Below are 12,564 nucleotides of genomic sequence, written 5' to 3'. Positions count from 1 at the left end.
TGGTTGATTGGCGACAAGGAGCTAAGCACAAAATCTGGGGTTAACTGTTGTGGGAAGCAAAGGATGGCAAGGAGATGTCCTGGAGGCTGCAGCTGGAGAGGGGATTTGAGGGGTGATCAAGAGGCTGGAGTAAGGGGGCAAATCTTGGGTCTATTTCACCTAACACTGCTGAGGCAAGAGACAGGTCCGAGGACTGCCTGGTGCTGTTGATTCTTTTGGTCAAAAAAAAAAAAAAAAGCCAATATCAAATGAATTTGATGGAAAAAAACCCTCAAATATGTCTTTTCCATCTGAAAGGTGACATAACTCAAACGATTAAAACCCATACAGGATACTGCATTGTATATTCTTAGTGTACCGTCATACTTGAAGGGAGTGGAAGGAATACCTTTGCGTGATTTGTTACGAGAATACTACCTCTGTCTCAGCATTTTCAGTTAACCTAAGAATGGAACTGATGTTAATGAAACATCAATATGTACTGCTTAAGTTTGTGACTGAGTGTGGTGTACATTCCCCACATAGCTTTTCATAATCTGTGGTGGGAATTCCTCTTGGAAATTAAATCTGTATCTTACACGTTTTGCTGGCACTTGTAGAAGTCACGTGGTCATTATCTGTTATCCCTTAAATACTGCATCCTGTGTATTGTACATAGAGGGAGATGTTTCAGTGTTAATGACACTGCTAGTCTCTTAAAATCATGAAGTTTGAGAAGGTTTTTCTTCATCTATTCATCTATCATTTACTAGCTAAGTAGATAATTTATGTGGTTTTAATATTTACCTTGAGAATTCTGTGACAGTAGAGTTTTCTGCCTTGTTTTTATAGAGTTTAGTCTTTATGAAATTTTATAGTGAAATTTGAGATTATCATGAATAACTTTGGATAACCAAAATTAGTAGAATTCTAAGTTTGTTGTCACGAATTTCTACCTCCATGGTGGGAATGCAACGGGTATCACATCTGTCAGAGAGACAATCAGGTAGCCAGGCTTTCTGGCATCTCCTGTTTAGAAAATTATAGAAACTTTCAGTTTTAGAGATAGAAGAATCCTTGGAGGTAATTTTTTCATTATCTTTTCATTGCCTTTCTTGAGTTTCTATTTTTGAACATTTTCTAGAAATTAAGAGAAAGAAGCTTAAGGAGATTAAGTGACTGTGTCCATGGTCTTGATATTGAGCAGCTGCCTTTGGCTTCAAACGCAGGATTTCTAACTGGTAGTCATTCCTTTAGCAAACACTTAACAAGTGTCTACACTGTGTCCCATGTCATGCCAGGTGTTAAGGGTACAGAAATGCCTAAAATATTCCCTGTGATTAAGATTATTGTTGGAACCTCTTACACTGTTGGTGGGAATGTAAATTGATACAGCCACTATGGAGAACAGTATGAAGGTTCCTCAAAAAACTAAAAATAGAATTACCATATGATCCAGCAATCCCACTACTGGGCATATACCCGGAGAAAACCATAATTCAAAAAGATACATGCACCCCAGTGTTCATTGTAGCACTATTTACAATAGCCAGGTCATGGAAGCAACCTAAATGTCCATCAGCAGAGGAATGGATAAAGAAGATGTGGTATATATATGCAATGGAATATTACTCAGCCATAAAAAGGAACGAAATAGTGCCATTTGCAGAAATGTGGATAGACCTAGAGACTGTCATACAGAGTGAAGTAAGTCAGAAAGAGAAAAACAAATATTGGATAATATCACTTATATGTGGAATCTAGAAAAATGGTACAGATGAACTTATTTGCAAAGCAGAAACAGACACAGATGTAGAGAACGAACTTATGGACACCAAGGGGGGAAGGGGATGGCATGCATTGGGAGATTGGGATTGACATATATACGCTACTATGTATAAAATAGACAACTAATGAGAACCGACTGTATAGCACAGGGAACTCTACTCAGTGCTCTGTGGTGACCTAAATGGGAAGGAAATCTAAAAAAGAGGGGATATATGTATATGTATAACTGATTCACTTTGCTGTACATCAGAAACTAACACAACACTGTAAAGCAACTATACTCCAATAAAACTTAATTAAGAAAAAAAAAAGATGATTGTTGGGAGAGGCAACAGGGGTCCTGAGCATTCCTGCATGTTCCTGCTGGACAAGCCAAGAATGCGGGAACCTGCCCGTTCTCTCCCTGAGGCAACAAGCAACCGTGAGGGATGAGGTAACATCTCCCCCAGGCAAAGGTCGGGCTTGCTTCCAGTTACTGTAAGAGCAGCGAGTCTCCTAAGCTTAGTGTTCCCTTCCTGTAACATGACCCATAGCATGTGGAGGATTCCATGATGGGCTCTTTGAATTACTGCTGTGAGGCAGAGGGGGCCTGAGAAACCAATGCAAACGAACATGAAGCTTTGGCCATGAGTGATCACGTCCTTGGTCTCTGAACCAGGAGTCTCATATCTTCTGCCAGCATCCATGGAACAGTAATAGGCTAACTTATTATCTTGCAAATAGGATAAAATCTCAGACCCTGAATAGTACTTGGCAAGTATCAATCGTGGGAAAATACAGGTGAGAAAACCAACAATTACAGTTCAGTGTGGGCAGCACAGAACTGTGGAACAACCAAGGGAGGGCACCCAGTTCATCTTGGGAAGGTCAGAGAGGCTTTTCTGAGTGCATTGCCGTTGACCTGATCATACTGGATTGTGTGTCTGTTGAGGGTGGATCTTTTTATCCTCAGTATTTGGCACAGTACCCAGCACATGGTTCATGACTATAAGCTTGCCGAATGGATGAGTAAACTGTTACTTGTAGCTGCTGGTTGTGATTTACTGCATCGGTGGTCCATATGTTTGCTACTACGGTTTGTCTCCTTTTTAAGAACTGTAGTCCTGGGAAGGTAGTCTTCAATGAAAAGCAACTCACTTCAACGCCTAGCATAAATCTGTTCCAACAAGTGAGGAAGGTGGTCAAGTTGCAGGATATCTTGCATGTGGATTCATTTAATACTAAGTAATATTAAGGCCCAATTGTTTGTTTCTTGACGTTTTAACTTTCTAATACTACTTAGATTTTTCAGAAGAGTTGCAACAATAGTTCCCTTATACCCTTCACCTAACTTCCCCTAATGTTAAATAACATCTTAAATAAACATGGTACCTTTATCAAAACTAAGAAATTAATGTTGGTATACTACAGACTTTATTTGAATTTCCCCATTTTCTCCCTACTTTCTTTGTGCTTTCTTTGTTCTAACTCAGGATACCACATTGCCTTTATTTAGCTCCTTAGTCTCCTCCAATTTGTGAGTTTTTCAGTCTTTTCTGGACACTTTTGAAGAATAGTGGTTAGGTATTTCATAGGATCCCTCAGTTTGGGTTTTTCTGATATTTTCTGGTGATTGGACTGAGATCATGGATTTTTTGGGGGGAATACCACAGAGATGGTGTGCCTTTCTTGTTGGCACACATGCTATCAATGTGACATTACTGATTGTGTTGACTCTGATCCCTTGATGAAGATGGTATCTGTCAGGTTTCTCCACTGTCACGTTACTTCCTACTCTCTGTTCACTGAGTCCTCACACTGAAGGGGATGGGAATTAAGCTTCACCTACGTGGGGGAGGAGTGTCAAGGAATTGGTGGGCATATGCTAAAATAGTGACAGTAAATAATAACTATCTTGGGGGAAATATTTTTAGGTTATGCAAATGTCCTATTGCTCCTTAAAGGCTCAGGAGAACCAGTTCTCTCAGAATGAGGCCAAGAGTTGCCTGGGACAAAGCATTTATATTAATTGAATCGGGTGAATGAGGGTACATTTGTTAAACAAGGTAAAACATCAATAATTGATTTTAATTTCTTCATTAATCAGTTACAAAATGCTTATTTATCTCTGAGGATGTGTTGGCTACCAATTAATAAGGAACGTATGTATGTGTGTATATATATGTGTGTGTATGTATGTGTATTTATGCATGTGTTTGTGTGTGTGTGTGTGTGTGTATATGAATAGCTTCATTCTAAATGACTTGTATACATGTCTAAAGTTCATTGATTAGAAAAACTTCATTTAAAGAATATATATGTGTAACTGAATCATTGCTGTACACCTGAAACTAACACAACATTGTAAATCAACTACACGTCAATTAAAAAAGAAACTTTTTTTAATGTTGTGCTTCTTGTGCAAGAGACTGTCTTGATGTCCCATGCAATCAGGAGGTGCAGTCTTCCAAAAGTTACTCTAGCAGTTGATAGATGAGAGGGAGGCATGCTTCTGTTAGCCAGCAGTCATCCCAGCACGTACCACCTATGTGGCTAATCTTCCATGGAAGTTGGGGTAATTCTAGGGTAGCCTTTGTTGCCCCAGGTGCTGTCTAAACAGGGGCTGGTCCAGAGAGAGAATCTGTTTAATGTGTCTTTAGATGGATAAGGGGAAAAACATCCTGACATTTTGATGTATGACATAACCATTTATCCTTACTGCTATTCTCAGCAGCCCCATAATCTGAAAGTACTCTTGCTTAGATATTTGAGTTGAGTAAGAGAAAACCTGGAATAGTATTTGGTACAGTGCTACGGTGCTAGATATGGGTAAGGACTTACAGCATTTAAAAAGAATTTGTGGGCTCAGTGGTTGAGAGTCTGCCTGCCGATGCAGGGGACACGTGTTCGTGCCCCGGTCCGGGAAGATCCCACATGCTGCGGAGCGGCTGGGCCCGTGAGCCATGGCTGCTGGGCCTGCGCGTCCGGAGCCTGTGCTCCGCAACGGGAGAGGCCACAACAGTGAGAGGCCCGGGTACCTCAAAAAAAAAAAAAAAAGAGAATTTGTAAAATCTTAAAAAAGTATATGATCACGATTTGGTAGTGATCAAACCATTGGACTGAAATTTGGTCTCTTAACCGTATGTTATTGCTTTGCTCCAGAACAGATTTTAGTGATGAGCTATTGTCAGGAATACTTTCATTTCTTTTTTCTTTCTTTCTTTCTTTTTTTTTTTTTTTTTTTTGCCAAGCACAGCATTTCTAATTCTTGGGGTCATCAGAGTAGGGTTTAGATGAGAGGAGGGGGTATTCTTGCAGGAATTTGCAATGGAGAAGGCAACATTGTTGTGATATGTATTGGGGCCATTTCATATTAATTTAGGTTGAATAACAATATCTGCCTTAATTTGGGGTGGAGGGGGTGGAGGTGTAGACATAAATTCAAATTTCAAACAAAATGTGTTAAGATAGTTCTTATTTGTAGAGCACTTGGCCAGGTAGTTGGTACTTTATGTACAACATTCTCTTTAACTTCAAGATAACCCTGCAAGGTTGGTACTGGACCGTTTTACAAATGAGGCCAGTTAAGCTCAAGGAAGTTAGATAATTTGCCTGATGTCACATCACTAGTACATGGTGAAACTGCAGTGTAATTTTCTATCAGCCTGATTCCAAAACCCATCACTATTCTTTACTGAACTCTTACCTTCTGACTATGCATGCAGTTGGCTGTGTGGCAGTAGTCCCTTTTGGTATATTGTATAGAAAATGAGTCATTTCATGGTCTGGGAATAGTTATGTCCCACCCCCCTGCCCCCCTTGTAGTAAAAACAAACAAACAAAACTTGTAGCTACTTTAAAAAAGTTATCTTTGTTGTATAGTTTGTTGCCTTTCGCTCTGCTCATGAGAATGGAAACATTACTCTTATTACCTGCTACTTGTTTCATTTATACTGAAAAGTATGGAAAAATAGGGATTTACTTCAACTATCTGACTTATTATGACAGAGGTACTCAGGAGCTCTAACATGGAAATGAGTTTTTCTTGACTGCTGGTAATTAGCAGCTCAAGCAAGAGGATAATTATGTGTTAACCTATTTATGCAGTGTATGTGTAAATGAAATTCATCTGCTTCACATTAGGAAAATTGACAAGGCATCACTATTGTTAATATTTTTCACATTACCCTCTTGGATTTTTTATTTGGATGTCTTCTTATAATTTTGAGAGAAAATCCAAAGGGATTGTTGCCAGGGCTTAGAGGAGTCTTGGAAAAAGTTGATTGTAATATTTACACGTAAACTCACTGTAACCTCAGTAGGCCGTTGAGCATTTTTACAACTTGATGATCCCCATTTTAAAGTGAGAGAGTCCTTATTTGCAAAGCGTTTCTGAATCCCAGGTTAGTCTTTTTTGAATTTTGATTGGAGGCTGTCGTGATGTCATTTTTAGGGGAGGCTACAGTTACCTATATGAGAACTGTATCATTTCCCTTATATTATTTATCTATTTATTTATTTGCCCGCGTTGGGTCTTTGTTGTGGCGTGAGGGCTGTTCATTGCAGTGCACAGGCTTTTCTCTAGTTGGGACGCGTGGGCTCCAGATTGCGGGCTCAGTAGTTGCGGCGTGTGGGCTTAGTAGTTGTGGTGTGCAGGCTCTAGAGCACGCGGGCTCAGTAGTTACAGCGCCTGGGCTTAGTTGCCCTACAGCATGTGGGATCTTAGTTCCCCAACCAGGGATCGAACCCGCATCCCCTGTATTGGAAGTGCAGTGTCTTCATCGCCAGGGAAGTCCCTAAATGCCTCTTTAAATGCTCCAGAATGAGTATACTTTAAAAGCCTCAGGGATCTTAACCACTGAACTGCCAGGGAAGTCCCTCCCTTATATTTTGAAGTCAGAATGGTATTGCATATTAGTAGTTTTCATACTGTTCTTGATGCTTTAATTTGCTTACGGTGTAAACGGAATTTGGGAACAGCTAAGGGAGTTGCCTATACCTCTATTCAGAGCAGGAAGTAATTTTGAGCTCTGTGTATAGCTAATGATAAATGGGCCAAGTTGTGGGACCAGTTTTATCGTTAGACCTCCGCCCCTTTTTTTTCTCTGTGGTGTTCCCTTTTCTTTCCCATTTAGGTACTTGACCACCTATTGTAATGCTCAAGTCTTTTAGGTACTCATTTATGCTTTGCCTGCTCTCAGGGTACCTCTCCTAGGAAGCCTATTTGTGTATGTTTGATATTCGTACGTCGTGCTCATATCATATATGACCGTCAGGCCACAGTTGGAGAAATCAGAGGGAGTGTTGCTTGAGGGTCAGTCCACTGGAGTGTTCATATGAGGGACTATACCAGGACACCGTTATATAAGTAAAGCAACAGGTAGAGTGAAATCATTTTAGAGCAGGCTGCTGGGTGAGGTCTTGTCAAGTTAAGACATTCCCGGTGCACTGGTACTTAAAAGGTAAGCTGCAAACAAAAAGATATTATTAAATCTGGTCTGTGTAGGGGTGTGCATGTGTCAGCTATACAGTATAATTCCTAAAGAAGAATTTGCTGTTCCTGATGTAACTTTAAAGCAATGTGTCTTCAGCTCTGCGTGTTTGATTTTCTTGTGCCTCATCTCTACTGTGCCTCATCTCTACTGTGCCTGGTTGCTATGAGCTGTACTAGTTTACTGTGGGATCATTAAAAAAAAAAAAAAAAACTTATTCAACCAGAACATCTTATTCAACCAGACTATCTTAAGTCTTTGCCCCTGTTATTCTTAAGCTCTTTTTTTTTCTTTTAACACTCAAAATCATAGTGAAAAAATGAATTGTTTCTTATTTTGAAACCCAGAGAATAGAGAATTAAGAACTATCATTACATAATGAATTCATAGCTAAAAACAAGTAAGGACTCACCTGAGTGGTTTCTTCTAATAACCAGTCTTAAATCTCTTGGGTTGCTCCTGCTATTCCAGTAATCCGCAGCTGACATAAACATATACAGCCATGCATAAGTCGCTTTTTTCCTGACCACTTCAAGTCCCTATTGCTTTTTTACACGTACCCTTTAAGATCTCCAAGGGCGACAAACTAAACAACTCTTTTTTAAAATGAATTTTTATTTTTAAAATCTATTTTAATTTTTTATTAGAAAGTTTTTTTTTGGCCATGCTGCATGGCTTGCAGGATCTTAGTTCCCTGACCAGGGATTGAACCCAGGCCCCAGCAGTGAAAGCACCAAGTCCTAACCACTGGACCGCCAGGGAATTCCCCAAACTAACTACTCTTAGTTGAGTGAAGTTAGTTTGTTTTGAACTTTTGATGTCTTTTTCCTCATTCTTCAAGAGGCATCATAGAATGTACACCCTGAAACAATCTTAGATATCGTTTGGTCCAAATCTTTCACTTTTCAAATTGGGAAACTGAGACTCATATAAGTTGGGGTTTAACCTAACGCCATATAGGTACTTGTTGGAGATGAATTGCTCAGATGAGTATCTTTTTTGAAGGCTCATAAGATAGAGTGGTTTCCATATCATAGCAGTAGACATCCCATTGAATTCCAGTTTTTATTTGGAAAGGAATTTGAGTTGATTCCTTGGGGGTCGTGTCCTTGGGGTAAACAGTAATCAGATTGGTACGTAGAGAGAAAACAGAGATCATTTTTTTCAGAGTTAAAAATTGTGAATATTCTCAAGTATATAAACTTTCCCAAACATATTCATACAGGATGAAGAAGAAGCTTGGAGTACCATACAAGCCAAAAGTTCCATCTATTGTCTGACTTTTGGCTGTCTCATTTTGCTACCCCTACTCTCTACTCTTGCCTGACATGGATATATATCTTTTTCCTCTGTCCCTTTTCCACATTTGCTTTCGTTAGACCTTGGACTTCAGAATGGAAGCGAATATTACTGATTAGTTTCCATGTTTGTGATTTATATCCTTCTAATGTTTCTTGGGTGTAGGAACCATGGGAAAGGAAAAAACAGAGGCTGATTTGTTTTCCTCTTTGGACCCTTTAAGGACCAATTTGTACAACTTTTCATTTGGTACTTTTCCCAGTTTTTAAAATGTACTTCTTTTCCTTTTTTTTTTTTCTTTAAATCTCGTAGAGACTTCTGTCTACAATGGATTTACCACAGTCTAGTTCCCCAACATGTTCAGATGCTGTTTGGGAAATATTAATAATACATAAGTGCCACTTTGATCAGAATGGCCAGTCTATATTGGATCTCTGCCTACAGAGAGATTTTCTTCTCTCATTATCTACTCTGATCCCCCAGTCTTTCTGGACCAGTTCATTTGTAGTTTTAAATAGAAGCAGTGAATTTTGAACCAGTCTTTCTGATTGAAGCCTGGCTGCTCTAACAGATAGGACTCACTTACCTGAAGATCTTATTATTGGAAACATAGAGTAATAGAGCACCTGTGATCCTCCATTCGTAGAAATAGAGTTTCAAGGTTCAAAACTGCACAGAGATATAGGGATGTAATGAAAAGGAAAATATGCATGGGCCATCCTTTCTTTCAAAGTGTCCTTGAGGAGAGAGAACATATGAATTGTGCTCAGTGAAGCCACTGGGCTGGGACACAACAGCCTGACTCTTAAGTATGCTGTCAGAGCCTCGTAACGAGAGAGAAGATGAATGTGTACAATTGGAACTTACTGTGATGTGCAGTATTTGATGTGTGGTGGATAAAGGCAAGGGTGGAGTAGCAGGAGGTGGTGAGGAGGGGAGGGTTTGTCTGAAACTGTCCCATTGTCAGCATTTGTTGATATGTTAAATCAGATGATCTTTCTATGGTAACAGTATACCAGAAACAGTATCCTTTTTTTAAAAAATTTAATCTTTATTTTATATTGGAGTATAGTTGATTTACAATGTTATGTTAGTTTCAGGTGTACAGCAAAGTGAATCAGTTATACATATATCCATTCTTCTTCAGATTCTTTTCCCATATAGGTTATTATAGAATATTGAGTAGAGCTCCCTGTGTTATACAGTAGGTCCTTGTTGATTATCTATTTTATATATAGTACTGTGTGCATATGTTAATCCCAAACTCCTAATTTATCCCACCCTCCACCTTTCCTCTTGAGAAACAGTATTTTTTTTTTTTTTTTTTTTTTGCGGTTCGCGGGCCTCCCACTGTTGCGGCCTTTCCCGTTGCGGAGCACAGGCTCCGGACGCGCAGGCTCAGCAGCCATGGTTCACGGGCCGCGGCAGGTGGGATCTTCCCGGACCGGGGCACGAACCCGTGTCCCCTGCATCGGCAGGCGGACTCTCAACCACTGCGCCACCAGGGAAGCCCGAGAAACAGTATCTTTTTTTATTGGAGCTCACTCCCAATTGTTATCTTGAAGGAAGGCTTCCTTGTCTCCCTGTAAGAAGTCCAGCCTTACATTCCCTTTAAAGGCGGTTATTCTGGTTTTTGTTTTATTTTGTTTCTAAAAAGGGGAGTGGCTGGATTTTCCGACTGTCCTTCGAGCGAGGAGATGCACGTTTTCAGTCTTCCTAGCTCTTTGGTACTGACTTGAGCCAAAAATGCATTTTTTAAAACACAGTATTAACCTTACCATACCTAGTTCATGCCTTTGTGACCACAAGTTGAGGTATTTCTTTTCTACATAAGAAATCACTTTTGAGGCTTGGTTTCCTTTCCAAGGGACCCTGTAATATTGATTATTTTACTTCTACCCAGGATGTTACTACACCACAGGAAGCTGACACAGTGGGGAGGTGAAAGAAACTAGCCTATGATTCTGTTATCAAGGATATTTATTTCAGAAGTTCAGCAGGGTGGGCTTCCCTGGTAGCGCAGTGGTTGAGAGTCCGCCTGCCAATGCAGGGGACACCGGTTCGTGCCCCGGTCCGGGAAGATCCCACATGCTGCGGAGCGGCTGCGCCCGTGAGCCATGGCCGCTGAGCCTGCGCGTCCGGAGCCTGTGCTCCGCAACGGGAGAGGCCACAACAGTGAGAGGCCCATGTACCACAAAAATTCAGCTGGGCATCTGAGACAGGAAGGGTACAATAAATTTTAAAAAAGTCTTTATCTCTGCCTTGGTGTTTACATTTATTTAAAATATTTGTAATGAAGGTAGTTCTATAAAGAATAATTAAGTATCCTTATACTTAAAAACCTTAATATAGATGTAGAATTATAACTAGCTCCTAATATGCTTATCTTAGAGAAAACAGTTGTATTGCCTATTGGAATTTTTCTTCACAGATCTATTTATGGACGGGACATAAAATATGATGCAAAGATGGCAAAAATTGATACTTGCTAAAGCTGGGTGGTAATTATATGGGTACTGGCTGTCTGTTTGAAGTAATTCAAAGTAAAATATTAAAAATAAATAGAATATCAATATATATTTCAGAGTATTTTAAAACGTTTTAGGGGGAAAAAGACGTTGCTCACTTGGGAGATTGGCTTCAAGATAGGAATCATTTGAGATTTTGGAATAATAGTTGTGCAAATTCCTTAGTAAACAGGAAATAGTGCTGGAGCTGATCAGTGAATGGAAATGAATAAATTATTACATAACCAGTGTGTCACTGTGATTGAAATATGTTTTTTGGGGGATGGAAAATGATATTTCCTCTTGGAAAAAAACAAAGGTTGCTTTTATCCACTATATCCTGCTAGGTATAAAATTTAGTTGTGTATGGTTTGTAGTTTAAATACTTGAGCCCTATCTCATTCTCAGAGTAAATTACAGAGCCCACAAACCTGGAATAAACTGACGGTAACTAAAATGGTTGGCACAATGTTATCAGTGAAAGAATATTATAGAGGAAGCTTCTTGGATTTCCAACAATTAAATTCTGTTGATTTCTCACACTGCATTTTTTTTTTTTGCGGTACACGGGCCTCTCACTGTTGTGGTCTCTCCCGTTGCGGAGCACAGGCTCCGGATGCACAGGCCCAGCGGCCATGGCTCAGGGGCCCAGCCGCTCCGTGGCATGTGGGATCCTCCCGGACTGGGGCACGAACCCGTGTCCCCCGCATCGGCAGGCGGACTCTCAACCACTGCACCACCAGGGAAGCCCTCACACTGCATTTTGACTCCTTGTATGACATAGTCTCACTCTTTGATTTCCATGCCTTACCTCTTGATTGCAAATGATATAATTTTCTGAGATTTTGTTAATTTTAGTTACTTCTGCAATATCCTAACCCAAATTACAGATGTTTAGTCCATGTTTATCAACTTGTAATTTATTAGACTCCTTGGTCTTGGTTGCTTGATCACTGTTGAGACAACAGAATAAATGAGTAGCAGTCTGCATGTCTACCCTGCACTGTTTTGCAACGTGTGCCCACTTGGGCTAGCAAAAGCTAGGACTTGACATGACTCATTCCAGGAATTTTAGATAAGAGTATTCATCAGTGTCTATAAGGTTTTAAGTGTGTGTATTAAAATAGAGAGGAATGCTTTTGTGGATCCTCTAGATGGCAGAACAGTTACAACAAATATACCTCAGGAGCCTTTCCAAGAAGTATGGGGAGGGGAGAGCAAGGAGAGATGGGGCGCCAAGGGGACCTTCTAGCTAGCATGGCTCCAGGCTTTCTATCTCAACCCAACCAGGGGAGGTCTGCTTTTATATGCTTTATCTCGATGGTCTGTCTGAGATCTTGTTTGAAAGAATGCAACACTGCTAAAAAATGATGGGATAAAGGTTAAAAAAAGAAAACCCTTGAGCTGTGCCCACCAACATCAAACCACAGATTTTTATGAGGACTAATGAATGCATTCGTCCACATACCCTGAGCATCTCTAGAGATTGTAGCTGACTCCACCCCAACACGGATGCTGAT

General features: G+C 40.1%; 1 protein-coding gene and 1 pseudogene across 1 annotated transcript in view; one reads left to right on the top strand and one right to left on the bottom strand.

Annotated features, from left to right (window-relative positions):
* The window catches only part of AVEN (apoptosis and caspase activation inhibitor), a 194,966-nt gene that overhangs the window by 49,118 nt on the left and 133,284 nt on the right, over positions 1 to 12,564 (top strand). The window lies entirely within an intron of this gene.
* The window catches only part of LOC111181558 (lupus La protein homolog), a 40,968-nt pseudogene that overhangs the window by 4,505 nt on the left and 23,899 nt on the right, over positions 1 to 12,564 (bottom strand).

Source organism: Delphinapterus leucas, chromosome 2, assembly GCF_059928025.1.
Source record: "Delphinapterus leucas isolate spDelLeu-1000000601 "Yukka" chromosome 2, BTC_Dleu_Yukka2, whole genome shotgun sequence".
Lineage (NCBI taxonomy): Eukaryota > Metazoa > Chordata > Mammalia > Artiodactyla > Monodontidae > Delphinapterus > Delphinapterus leucas.
Note: the sequence above shows the minus strand (reverse complement) of the source record. Positions and strands in the feature narration are given on the sequence as shown.